The sequence below is a fragment of the Marmota monax genome, unplaced genomic scaffold, assembly GCF_021218885.2.
Source record: "Marmota monax isolate L192 unplaced genomic scaffold, Marmota_monax_Labrador192_F-V1.1 WCK01_AAM20220418_F8-fsc00051, whole genome shotgun sequence".
Classification (NCBI taxonomy): domain Eukaryota; kingdom Metazoa; phylum Chordata; class Mammalia; order Rodentia; family Sciuridae; genus Marmota; species Marmota monax.
Window position 1 is genome coordinate 2,772,023 of NW_026695202.1, and position 14,164 is coordinate 2,786,186.

General features: G+C 44.3%; 1 protein-coding gene across 2 annotated transcripts in view; it reads left to right on the top strand.

The window, feature by feature from the left end:
- The window catches only part of Txnrd1 (thioredoxin reductase 1), a 235,910-nt gene that overhangs the window by 66,150 nt on the left and 155,596 nt on the right, over positions 1 to 14,164 (top strand). The window lies entirely within an intron of this gene.

Below are 14,164 nucleotides of genomic sequence, written 5' to 3' on the forward strand. Positions count from 1 at the left end.
GACACCCTCCCTCCGCGCGGCTCGCGCGCCGCGGCCACGCCCAAACCCCGCCCATGCCCCGCCCCCGGGCCCGCCCCGCGCGCCTGCCGCTGCAGCTGCTGCTGCAGCCACAGCTACCGGTGCGGGAAGCTGCGGCGCCGCGGGCCCTGCGGCGGCTGCGTAGGCTTCCTGGGTCTCCACCCTCGCTCGCGGTCTAGGTGTGCATCGGCCTTCTCTCCGTGTTTGCACCGGCCGGTGCGGAGCGTGACTTCTCAGGCCTTCCTCTCTTTGTAATCCCCTCCCTCCCTAGGAGGAAGAGACTACCCGCCTGAGTTCAGCCTGCCAGCGCTTGGATTTGTAAGAAGGGGAGCCAAGGTCCTGCCTTGGGCTCTGCTAGGGCGACTTGGAGCTCGAAGTGGGTTTGAACGGCCGCCACCTCCCGGGATGCTTTCGACCCTTCGTGCTTTTCCTTGTGTCCCTGTTAGCGTTGCCAGGTACACAGCACTGCCTCAGCCGTTCGCCGAGCACTGCTGTTAGTTTTTCATATTTCATCCAAAGACACGATCTCCTTCCTCCTCAGGTTTAACGGGTTGCTTGGCTTAGCCAGCCTCCACCCTGTTCTCTTGAATTCAAGATACTGCATTTCCTATCCACTTCTTCCCCCCCGTAGATTGCATAGTAGTTGCAACCTGACTTGGCTTTTCTCAACCAGATGACGTTGTGGCTGCAAGAATCCACAGCCGTTGTTGCATCTTTGCAGCCAGATTCCTTTCTTAGCCTCACTGCAGTCTGAATCAAACTTGAACTTCCCTGTGCCTGTGACCCTCCCAGATAAGCAAGCGCTTTAACACTGGACTATTATACCCTTAACTCTGTAAAGAAGTTTTAATAACGTGGGGAGATGTTTAGAATAAACAAACTACGGGAAGATACATGAGCTCAATTTTGTAAATCTATATGAACAGAGAAACCAATATGTCAAAAATCAGTGGTTTTCTATTTTATGATAGGTGCTCAAAGTATGCTCACTGATTACAGTTAGGAAATCACCCATAGGGTCCTTTTTTTACTGAACATCTACTATGTGTCAGTCAGGACTTGGGGAGATGGTGTGGAACAAAACCATGTCCCTGCTCTTAATGGAACTTTCTTGCTTTCTTTAAATTTTCTTTTCTTTTCTTTTTTTTTTTTTTTGGTACTGAGGATTGAATCTGGGGACGCTTCACCACTGAGATACATCCCCAGTGTTTTTTAATTTTAATTTTAAAAAAATTTATTTATTTTTTTGTACCAGGGGTTGAAACCAGGGCTGCTTAACCACTGAGCCACATCCTAGCCCTCTTTATTTTGAGACAGGTTCTCACTAAAGTTGCTGAGGCTGGTTTGAACTTGCAATCCTCCTGTCTCCGCTTCATTAGTCAATAGGATCACAGGCATGCCACTATGCCTGGCCAGAACTTATTTCTTGACGAGGTCTCATGGTGGTTTCTTCTGTGGTGGTTATCTTACTCTGATTTCACAGAATACCCAAGACTGGGTAATTTATAATGAACAGAAATTTATTGCCTCATGGTTCTGGTAGCTGGGACATCCAAAATCAAGGGACATCTGGTTCAGGCCTTCATCCCTTAGTGGAAGGGCAGAGGGAGGGTGAGAGAGTGCCAGCACACCCAGGAGAGGCCAGTCTTCATTTTTATAACAGTTCCACTCTCCGGATAACCACAGTAAGCCCTTTATAAAGTCAGAGCCCCACAACCTAGTCACATCTTAAAGTCCCACCTTTTTGACATTATTGCATTTGGGTCTAAATTTCAGCACCTGAACTTTGGGAGACCCCTTCATCCCCTATCAGTGGTAACAGTGGAGATGGAAAGATAGAAAGTGGCGGATAGACTGGCAAATACATTTTAGGGATAGAGCATTTTGGTACCAAAAGGGAATATTGAAAAAGATCAGGTTTTATTCTTAGGAAATTGGCCTGGATAACTTTGGTGGAACTGGGCTCTGGACTAGAATGTTTGGTTTATAACCAAGGTGTCACCAACTACCAACAGAGTGACCTGGGGGCTAATCTCCCGGCCTTCATTTCTTTACCTGTGAATCAATGACCTTCTGGACCCATTGCAAGTAACAACCTAACTCGGGGCAGTTGGAAAGCATGAGTTATTGCAAAGAGCTGAGAAGAGTGCCTGCCCCACTGCGCAGCAGCCTAAATTGTTAGCCATTATTATTGTTATTGTTGTTATTGTTACAATTACTGAGATGAGGATGACCGGAAACAGAAACCCAACTAAGAAGAGCTATGAGGACCTGGGAAGTGCAACAGTTGTTAATATTTTTTTTTTAGTTCAGTGAAATGATGCCCTCTACTAATGGCTCTCAAGTTGAACCAGTTATGGAAGTAATTTATACACCATGTGATAATTAACTCTGCGGATTAGGGGTGCCCAAGGGAAGGAACAGAAGGGCAGTAAATTTTAATAAGGACTCTAGGGAATGGCCCTGTGAGGGAGGGGTGCTGAGGGGAAGGGACTGCAGAGGGAGGTGAAGGGGAGGAAATTGAGACCACGGACATGCCTCCCAGCTCTGGGATCAAGATAGTTCCTGAGAATGTCAAGGGGTCCTACACAGAAGAGATTCTGATGCTGTGTCTCCATTTGTAGTTCAAAATGAAAAGGTCAAAGGTCGCTACATCGTAAAAAATGTGTGGATGGAATTCCTGCAGAGTTCCACCTTTCCTCCTGATGGGCACTTTGATACGTTTTTTGATATCAAAGTCCTTTTTTGGAAATTTCTCCTCATTTTCGGAGACCCCTGCTTTGCTGGTCTCTAAGCAGGTTCTTGGTTTGCCTAACAGATGGTCATAGTCCAGCCTGGACCATTTCCTTGCCCTTGCCATTTGCTTGGCTGACTCTGACAAGTCCTTTGGAATTTAATCTCAGAGAGGATCTTCTCCAGGAAGCTTTCCTTGATCCCTGCAATAGGCCTTTGTTTTGGGTATTACCAGGGATTGAACTCAGGGGGACTTGACCAATGAGCCATATCCCCAGCTGTACTTTGTATTTTATTTAGAGACAGGGTCTCACTGAGCCTCACTTTTGCTGAGGCTTGCTTTGAACTCATGATCCTCCTGCCTCAGCCTCCCGAGCCGCTGTCATAACAGGCGTGTGCCAAGTTGCCCAGCTTGTGACAGGCCTTTAATCACATCCCTGTCTTTCACTAATGCACACCTCCCTTTGAAATGGAAATGTTGTTGATGCAGACCATATCTAGCTTTTTAAATCGCTGCATCTCCCTGTGCCTAGAACAGTGCCTGGCTCAAAGAACAACCGAATGAAAATTTACTGCTCCCCCCTCCCTCCTCACTCCCTCATTTCAACAGGCACCTGGCAAAGCCAGCTCTGTGTCAGTCACTTCCCTGTTTCTAGGAACCTTGCCACTTCTGCTGCTTCAAGGTCAGAGACCGTCCCACCTGCATGCCTGACTCACCCCTGATGGAGCGCCATAAGAACCCAACCAAGGGTAGAAAACTACGCACACACTCCAAGTATATGACTGACTTTGCGAGTGCAGCATGAGGAGGGCCTGAGTTCTCTGCAGGGTGATGTCAAGGATCCTCTGCAAACTGCTGCTCCCAACGAGCACAAGCCTGTCTTAAGTGCCCTTCTGCAGTGGCTGGAGGAGCCTTTTCCTGGCTGAAAAGGCTCCTACCACTTTTGTTTTCATATAATCTAGGTCACCGGTTCATCTGCAGAATGGCTAAGAAACTCTTGAGATGATCTTGCTTGAAGGCTACCAGTTCCTCCCCAGCCAGGGTGATCTTGGGATTAGCACAGGAATTGTTATCTCCCCTATGCAATTTTGGGGAGTGTTATAGTTTGAAGGTGATGTGCCCCCCAAAAGCTCATGTGTGAGACAATGCAAGAAGGTTTAAAGGAGAAATGATTGGGATACGAGAGCTGTAACCCAATCAGTGAACTAATTCCCTAATGGGATTAACTGGTAACTAGGCAGGAAGGGTGTGGCTGGAGGAGGTGGGTCATGGGGGGGTGTGCCTTTGGGGTGTATATTTTGTGTCTGGCAAGTGGAGTCTCTCTCTGCTTCCTGATCATCATGTGAGCTGCTTCCCTTAGCCACACTCCTGCCATGATGTTCAGCCTCACTTGAGCCCCAAGGAATAAAGGCTGCTGTCTAGGAACTGAGACCTCTGAAGCCATGAGCCCTCAAATAAACTTTTCCTTTTCCTCCTCTACAGTTGTTCTGGTTGGGTCTTTTAGATACCACAGCAAAAAAAAAAAAAAAAAAATTGAGTAAAACAGGGGGAGAAAAGGAATTTAGATATCTTTTGGGGACCATTGGCTTCTTTCATTTGCCCCAGACCCCACCAACTAACTGTTGGCTTCTACCGGGCTGTTTCTCACATTTGTGTTACCTGCCTCATCTCTGAAGACTGATCTGAGTTTTAGCTACTGATATCAGCCCAACCTCAATCCAGCCCAAGAATGTTCTTCCTCCATCTGGCTGTCACAGCAGGGAGACAGGCAGGGATGTCCTTACCGTCCAAACCCAATGCCAGCCTTTGGCCACCTTCAGGAAATCCAACTTGATATTTCTTACTCTACTACTGTTTATGCTCAAAGTCACCAGTGCAAGAACAGTAAACCCTGAAAGGCTCTGGTTGGCTTTTTTGTTTGTTCATTTATTTGTTTTCATTCAGAACTGACTTCTTCCCTGGTGTGGTTTGTCCAGCCTGAGATTCTTGTGCTAGAGACTTGGTCCCAGTGGGCTAAGTGGAAGGTCATTAGATCACAGAGGCTCCACACTCACAAATGACTTAATATTAATCATGAACAGATTAATAGGGTTTCCACATTGATGATGAGTGGTCTCTTAGGAGTGGGTCAGGACTAGTAGAAATGCACTTGTTCCCTGGGAGTGGGGTGTGATAAAAAGAGAAAGCCTAACCCCCTTCTTGGTCTTTTGCTTCCTGTCTCACCTTGACCTCTGGGAGTATTATGGGGAGTATTATGGGGAGATACAGAAGGTTGTATATGTCCTTCTGCTAATTGTTGTTTGACCAGGTCATGGGCTGCTTGTATCTTTTCTTTAGTCAGGGGCCACTGAGGAACCCATACTGGTCTTTCTGATTTCCAAGTAATTTTTATTGTCTCAGTGGCCCTTTCTGAAAATCCAACCCATGTCTGTCTGTTCCTTGATCTATTTGTATTGGTGCTGCTATAACTTGTTCTTGTTTTTCTAATCTTTTTCCTTTCCTAAAACCTTGTCTAGTCATAATAGTGGGTGCATTTTGGTTGATGTTATTTGTTAATGTCAAACCTAATTGATCTAGGACATCTCGTCCCCATAAATTTACGGGAAGATGATCCAATACATATGGCTGTATAGTTCCTTCACATCCTTCAGGATCCTTCCAATCTAATACCATTGCACTTCTATGGGGATTAGTCGCCACTCCTAGGCCTCGAAGCGTTTGAGTGGCTTGTTGTAATGGCCAATGTTTTGGCCATTCTTGACGAGAGATGATGCTAAGGTCTGCACCTGTATCCAGTAGCCCATTAAATTCATGTCCTTGAATATTTAGTTTTAGCATGGGGCGAGAATCTAAATTTAAAGAAAGCATAGCCCAATCTACACCTGTGGATCCTAATCCCTTGGAACCTCTTTCTACAGTACGACTGGAAAATTTATCATGTAGGCTGGGTATTATTAGTAACTGTGCTATTCTATCTCCTGGTGAAATTACTGATATACCCTTTGGAGAACTGGCTATAATTTTTATTTCACCTTCATAATCGGGATCAATTACCCCAGGACTTATCATAAGTCCTTTTAGAGTAGAAGAGCTGCGTCCCAATAATAATCCTACTGTTCCTTTGGGAAGAGGTCCTTTCACCCCTGTGGGAATGATTTGAACTCCCATCTCTGGAGTTAGTACTGCTCTGGCGGAGGCGCAGATGTCCAACCCTGCGCTCCCTCTGGTTTGTCTGATGAGGGATCTGATGGACAATGTGTCCTGGGCACTACCCTGATGGGGTTGCTGGGTTCCTCCAGTGCTCCGTATATTTGTGGTTTTGGGCCCCGGAGCATTGGGCCCCCCTGTCCATTTTTTGGCAATGGAGCCCAATGCCTTTCTCCACGATATCGTGGATAAACACCTGGTCCTTGTTCGTTTTTTGATAATGGAGTACCCTCTATGGTGGTTTGAGAACGGCATTCATTAGCCCAATGTCTCCCTCTACGGCATCGTGGGCAAATACCTGGTATTCTACTCCTTTGATACCTAGTTTTGTTAAACCCTCCTCCAATGGGGCAATTCCTTTTAAAATGTCCTGTTTGTTCACAATTGTAGCATGTTCTTGGCCTGGCATCTAAAGCCTGTTTTACTGCAGCTGCCACAATTTGCCCTTGTTCATTAATGTCCCTGGCATCTAAAGCCTGTTTTACTGCAGCTGCCACGACTTGCTCTTGTTCATTAATGTCTCTACATAATTTAATATATGTGTTTAAATCTTCATGTTTCCATGGTCTAATGATATCTCTGCACCAACGATTCGCTTGCTCATAAGCCAGGTGTTTTAGTAATGGCATTGCTTGTTCTGTATTCCCAAAAACTCTGGTAGCTGTTTGAATAAGCCTATCTACAAATTCAGCATAAGGTTCATTAGCTCCTTGTATTACCTTAGATAATTGACCTTGTAAACCTCCATGTCCTTGTAAAGTCTTCCATGCCTTAATTGCATCTGCAGCAATTTGTGCGTATACGCCAGGATCATATGCAATTTGTTGCTGCTGATCCTCATAAGGTCCCTTTCCTAACAACATATCTAGATTTCTCTGAGGATAACCAGCTGCTGCATTTCGCCTAGCCGTCTCCTTGCAAAATTCCTCATTGGCAACCTTCCATAACAGGTATTGTCCTCCATTTAGCACAGCTTTACACATATTAGCCCAATCTGCTGGCGTCATGTTCAAGTTGTTAATGGATTCGACCAAGCTTACAGTGAAGGGTGCTTGAGGACCATAGGTTGTTACAGCAGTCTGGTTGGGCACAATCAGGAGCCACTTGTCAAAAGAAATTAACTTTATTTTTAGAACCACACACGACAAACAAAATAGCCTCTCAGGAAAAACCCTCAGAGCCTCAACTGCCACCACCGGCTTTTCCCAAGCCTCTCTCTCCCACCCAAGCTTCTCTCCACCTCCCACAATCCTCCTGCTCTTGAGGCCGATTGGCTGGGTCACGTGGGCGGAGCCAAAAAAGTCCCCCAATGAGCAGCTCCGTGGTCTGAAAGGGCAGGGAAACAGTCCAATGAGCATCACCGCAGAGGAGCCAATCAGCTAGATGTTGCTGGGGCCGAGGAGCCAATCAGCTAGATGTTGCTGGGGCCGCTGTGAGCCAATCATCAGCCAGCAGCTGGAAGTTTGCTGGCAGCTGGAAGTTTGCTGGGGCCCCTTTGGCTGTGGCTCTCAACACATGTTCCTGGCACTGGGATACAGTGTGCCACCAGAGCCACCAGAGGTCCTCACTGGAGCTGAGCAGATGCCAGACCATGCTTTGAATTTTCAGAAATGTGAGCTAAATGTACCTCTTTTCTTTATAAAGTACCCAGCCTCGGGTATTTCATTATGGCAACACAAAATTGATGAAGACATCCCTTCTTCTGAGAAATGTGCCTTTCCCCCAGCTCTAACCATAAGATTGTACTGGAAGCAAGTTGCCATAATTTTATAGATCCTGCACCTTTGGTTCCTGGTAATTGGTTCAGGAATAGGCCTCTGACTCAAGCCAGGATGTAGAGTCCTCTACTGCCCCTCTGGAAATAGCCATTAATCTAGACTTGACCCAAACTAGGCCAGAACCTTTACCCAGGAAACTTGACACGAAAGGGAGAATAAGCATCAGTCTCTGGTGTGCAAGCTGAGTATAGCCAGCCTGGTGCCTGTGCCTGACTCACCACCTGCCCTGTGGAAAGCTAACACACGAAGGGCTGCAGGAGAGAAATGCAGGAGAGGCTCTGTAGAGTTCAAGTCTCTGGCTTTGTGTTTTGTCCAAGCTAGTCCTAGATTGTTCTTTCCTCCTTCCTTCCTTCCTTCCTTTCTCTCTCTCTCTCTCTCTTTCTCACTTTCTCTTCTTTCTTTCTCTCTCTCTTTCTTTCTTTGCTTGAAGTTCAAGTCCTGAGCAACACAGCCCTAAGTTTCCCATGTGGAGTTCAGCTGCCACACCAGAGCCACAGAGGGGAGTGTCACTTCTTCCATTGTGGTGCAGCTTGTCTGTCTCCTTTCACTGATTTCAGATGCGGGCACCTCTCAGATGATATGCAACGCGAACAAAGACCTAGCTGTAGTTAGGGAGTCCAGGAAGAATCATAGATCACACATGAGATACATATGTACACACATAATTATAATATAAATAAGTAAACATTATAATTAGGAAGTTGAAGAGAAAAAGAAGACGGAAAGGACACACAAGGGGAGGAGTCCACGAAAGGGAGACACTGAGCAGCTGAACTTTGTATGTTCACAATTTTCATTCCACTAAACTGACTCCAGACGTCCTGTTCTTGGTCCTTTTCTCTGAGGCACTTACTGTCCCCCAAACCAGAGCAGGAGTCAGTGGCCATGTTTGTCCCAAGATCACTTGAAAGATCTTGGCATTGCAATTTTGGCAGTCACCTGTAAAATAAATGTCCTCTCAATATTATTGGTAGAACAGACATCTCCTATGAATATAGCCAGCACCTGGTCTGCCCAGGCCCTCTGCCCCTTCTTTTTTAGGGGATGACACTCTCCTTTAGTGGTATGAAAGTTATCACAATCAAAATAGAGTCACTTGCTTTGACCCTGATGACAAAACAAATAAATGCACAGAGGATGTGAAGGAAGAGCTGTTACTTGTGACTGCCCAGGGACAGGAATGATTCTGAAAGACTCTGCCAGAACCAGCCTCACACGAAGGCCCCTGCATCTCCACACCTCTCAAAGGACGGCCTGGCCACTGGGCCTCTGCTTGGCTTTGGGCTGACGTCACCCTTGCTATTAACCCTTATGGCCAAGGGTTGTTTCCAATTATCTTATGCAATCCCCCTAATTTGCCTCTTAAAACTTTTCCCTGGCTGCAACCTCTTTACCTGTGGCTCGTGTTTCTGTGGCTGTGGTATTTCTGTTTCATCAGTCTGCTGAGAACCTCTCCCTATTTGTTATTTGGTTGGACAGGGCAGTTGCTTCCCGCGCCCCACTCCCCACTCCAACCACACACTCCCAGTGGGGACAGGCAATCACAGCCTGTGGGTACCTGACACAGACTACGTGCGCCAATCACAGAGCCTGCTTTTCCCAGCCATGGAGATTGCCTTGAGAAGTGGGCATGTGACCCACATCAGGGCAAATGGGATCCTTGCAGGGGGTTTTAAAATCGAGATCTAGAATAAAGAAAAAGGCAAGGATTTTCTTTCCTCTTGGATGATGAAGCCAAGATGTGCCCCAGAATTCTCACCAGGCACCTCCCTTGTTTTAGAGAAAATACGAGTCCCTTAGGAAAGAGAGTGTAGCTTCTCTGATCACGGCTTCCCTGAGGTTGCATTGTTGAACCTTGATTCTGAGAACTACTCCAAAATCTATCCAATCACTCCTGGGTTGTTTTTTGTTTTGTTTTGTTGTTGTTAGTTTGAATTCAGTTTCTGTTGCTGACAATCAGAGTCCCAGTGAATATATAAATTGTCTGGTGTCTGTGTTGGATTTCCCTGAGAAGCATTTAGAAAACCCACATAAAAACCCTGCAATTTGAGAACAAACTTTAAGAACCAATAGTTTTCAAGAAAACAACAGAACAAGGGCTGTGGCTGTGGCTCAGTGGTAGTGCACTTGCCTGGCATGTGTGAGGCACTGGGTTCGTTTCCCAGCACCGCATATAAATAAAATAAAGGTATATCAACAACAAAGAAAGGAAGGAAGAAAGAAAGGAAGGAAAACAATAGAACAGAGAAAAAGAGTTTTGAGTGTGTGAGGAAGAAAGAAAGGAAGGAAAACAATAGAACAGAGAAAAAGAGTTTTGAGTGTGTGATTCCCTTGGACTAAGAATAGGTATGTAATCGCTAAGTAACTCTTCATGTTACAGGAGAGAAAAATGGCCCAGCAAACCAGGTAGTAAGTGACAGGTTTTGAACTCAGATCTTTCTGATTTCAAAGCTTAACCCGTTATGTCCCAAGTTTTCAATTCTGCAAATATTTCAATGAAATGGACACAAGTACATTAAAATAGAGGGAAAATCATAACCTAGAACTTGTATATTCTTTATTATCATTAAGAAAAAAATAGACTATTCTACAAATAGGCCCTGGGACAATAAAGTATCTTTTAAATATATAAGCCATCCTATCAATAGGACATTGGGAAAATAGGACATCTGGGACTTGGACAGAATGGATCTTCACTTTACTGGGACTAGAATATGTTCCTGGTGTGAAAGAGAAAAAAAAAATTTAACCTAAAAATTTTCCTAATTCTTCAGGAAAATATTTGAAATCAAAATGTTGGAACTGGCAATTCCTATTCTGATTTCTCTGATTAGTGGTTAGTCAGCCATGCGGTCATTCGTTCTAGGATATCTACAAAAATGACAGCAGGATCTACTGACTCATTTGTTCCTGGTAGTCTGGAAGAGGTCGATTGCTTGTTTATCAGGAGTCCGGCCTGGGAAAAAGTCCATTCAAGGGCTGGGGCTGTAGCTCAGTGGCAGAGCACTTGCCTAGCATGTGTGAGGCACTGGTTTGGATCCTTAGCACCACATAAAAATAAACAAATAAAATAAAGTCATGCTGTCCATCTACAACTACAAAAAAAAAATCATAAAAAAGAGCATATATAGATTTCAAAAGTCTATCTGAAGACAAATAACAAAATTCTTAAGTGTCTTCAGGCAGGAGTTGGCAAACTGTGGCCCGCAGCCTGCTGCCTACTTGTAAATCAAGTTGTCTTGACACGTGGCCACACCGTCCAGCTTTGTACTGTCTAGGGGGCTTTCCTGCTATAGCAGTAGCCAGGTAGCCAAAGTGCAGTGTTGAAAATATCATCTGTCCCTTTAAGAACGTTTGCTAACTTCTGGTCGAGGGAAATGGTGGGAGTCACTTCTACTCCAAAACCCTTCTAAGCAAGATGCCCCTTGGTTCTGCCTATCAGAGAACATTCTGGCATTTGGTGAGCAAGCTTATCGTGATCCAATCAGCGGTACAGCTCGTTCCCCACCTGCCTTCCCTGCTCCTACTCTGCTGTTCATCTTCACTATTCTTTCGTTTTTGGCTTTCCATGTTCATAACCCAGAACATCAGCCTCACCTCGGCCTCCTGCTCCCTGAAGCACGTGCTCACCTCTGCCCAGTCCTCTTGCCACCATCTTCTGCCAACTGTGGAACTTAAGCTCTACGCTTGAGTTTGGGGGATGGGGAGAGGTACCAGTAGGGGGCTGAGGGGGAGAAGAAAGTGAGGTCCAGGTGTTTGTTTCCCTGGCTCCTTCCACTCAGCAACTCTCCATGAGGTCTGAAACGAGCCCCTCCTTCTCCTTCAGCCCTAGGATGCTAATGGTGGACTACACCTACAGGTAGTGAAGGTGACCAGGCTTGGCAGAGGTCACCTACACTACCTTCTATGGGTTTTCTAAACTGTGGTCACATCTCTGACCCTATATCATTTATCAGATGAGTATAGAGAATCACCTCCCAAATATAGCGTATCAACCAGCAGATGTCTATGCCCACGCGCAGCTCTGAGGACAGGAATTGGGAATGGCTTTGTAGGAGGTTCTGTTCTCAAGTCTCTCGTGAGGTGAGGTAAGCTGTTGGCCAGGGATGCGGTTATTTGAAGGCCTGAATAAAGCTGAGGCCTGGTTCCCTTCCAAGCTGCTAGAGTTTGGTCCCTTAAAGGCCCATGTGTTAAAGGCTTGGTTCCCAAGATGGCGCCATTGGGAGATGACAGATATTCTAGTGGGAGGTTTTAGATCACTAGGGGTGTGCCCTTGAAGAGGATGGTAGGTCCTGGTTTCTGCCTCTTTCTGTCTTTATTTTTCAACAGCCACGAGGTAAGTAGCTTTGTTTACCAAGCTCTGGAGCTGTGTATTCCCCCAGGGTCCCCAATCCGTGCTCACCAGAGGCGTCAAAGTGATGTATCCATCCAATTATGGACTTTCATCTCTGAAACTATGGGCTATAATAAACCTTGTTCTCTTATTAAGTTGATCACTATTTGTTATAATGACCAAAAAAGCTGCCTAATTCAGAAGCCTGTGCCCATGGCTATTGGCAAGAGGCCCGAGTAGCTGGACACATGGATCTCTCTGCGGGCGTGCTTATGGCTTGGTTGATGGCACAAGATAAAATGATCAAAATGGAAGCCTCGGTGACTTTTATGGCCTAATCTTGGAAGTGACATTGATAAAGTGAAAAATCAGTTATTCTTACTCATGTGAGTTATTTCTGGACTCTGTTTAATTCCATTGTTATATTAGTGTCTATCTTTACACCAACATCCCACTGTCTTGATTAATGTAGCTTTAAAATACATCTTCAAGTGAGGCAATGCCACTATTCCAACTTCATTCTTTCTCAAAGTTGTCTTGAGTAGTCTACGTCCTTGGTAATTTTTAGAAACATTTCTGATGTTTTTGGTATGGGGATTGAAGCCAGGGGTGCTTGTTCTACCACTTAGCTACATCCCTAAGTCTTTTTATATTTATTTTGGGACAAGGTCTCTTACCCAGACTGGCCTTGAACTTGTGATCCTCCTGCCTTAGTCTCCTAAATAGCCAGAATCACAGGCTTGTACCACCACACTGGGCTATTTTTTTTTTTATCATTGGATTTGATTTGCTGAAGTTTTGCTTAGAATTTTGGCATTTACCAATGGGAGAAATTGATCTGTGGTTTTCTTTGTTTGGTCTTGGTGTCAGGATAAAGTTGGTTTCACGGAACAAGTTAAGTAGTTGCCTCTTTGATTTTCGGAAGAGTTGTGTAGAATTAATATTATTTCTTTCTTAAATGGCTAATAGACTTTACCATTGAAGCCATCTGTACATAAGATTTTTTTTTGTTTTTGTTTTTGGGGTGAGGGAGGACAGAAGAAGAGTTTTCACTAGAAATTCAATTTCTATATTTGATATAAGGCTATTTGGGTTGTACATTTTCTCTTTAGTGAACTTCAGTCGTTTGTACTTTCAAGGAATTTGTCCAGTTTGTCTAAGTTGTTGAATTTGTTGGCATGAAGTTGTTAATAACATTGCCTAATTTTCCTTTTAATACTGTAGAATCTGTAGTGATGTCACCTCGGTTCCGCTTACTAGTGATCATTTGTTTTCTTTTCTTCTTAATCATTCATCTAGAGATTTATTAATGCTATCAGTCATCTCAGTGAACTAGCTTTTGTTTCACTGATCTCACTGTATTGTTTTTCTGTTTTACAGTTTATCAGTTTAGGCTCAGATGTTTATAATTTTCTTTCTTCTACTTGCTTGGGGTTTAATTTGCTCTTCTTTCTTTAATTCTTAGGATGAAAACCGAGGTATTGATTTAAAACCTTTAATATTTTCTTTTTTTTAAAGAATTTTATTTATTTTTTTTTAAAGAATTAGTATTTTTTTAAAGAGAGAGAGAGAGAGAATTTTTTTAATATTTATTTTTCAATTCTAGGCTGACACAACATCTTTGTTGGTATGTGGTGCTGAGGATCGAACCCGGGCCGCACGCATGCCGGTCGAGTGCGCTACCGCTTGAGCCACATCCCCAGCCCTAATATTTTCTAATATATGTATTTATTACTTTATATTTCTACCTAAGTGCTGCCTTAGCAGTATCTTACAGACTTTAATATATTGGATTCTCATTTCACTCGGTTCAAAATGCTCTCTTATTTCCCTTTAAATTTATTCTTCAATCCAAGCATTGTTTAATGGTGTTTTGTTTGGTTCCGAATATTGATAGAGATTGCTGCTTTTATTCCATTCTTCAGAGATTGTATTTTGTAAGACTTGTTGAGACTTGTTTCATGGCTCAAAATCAGATCTATCTCGGTAAATGTTCTGTGTATACTTGAAAAGAAATGTGCATTCTGCTCTCATTGAGTGGAATATTTTATTAATGTCAATTAGTTGAAGTTGAGTGGTGTTATGGTTTGGATG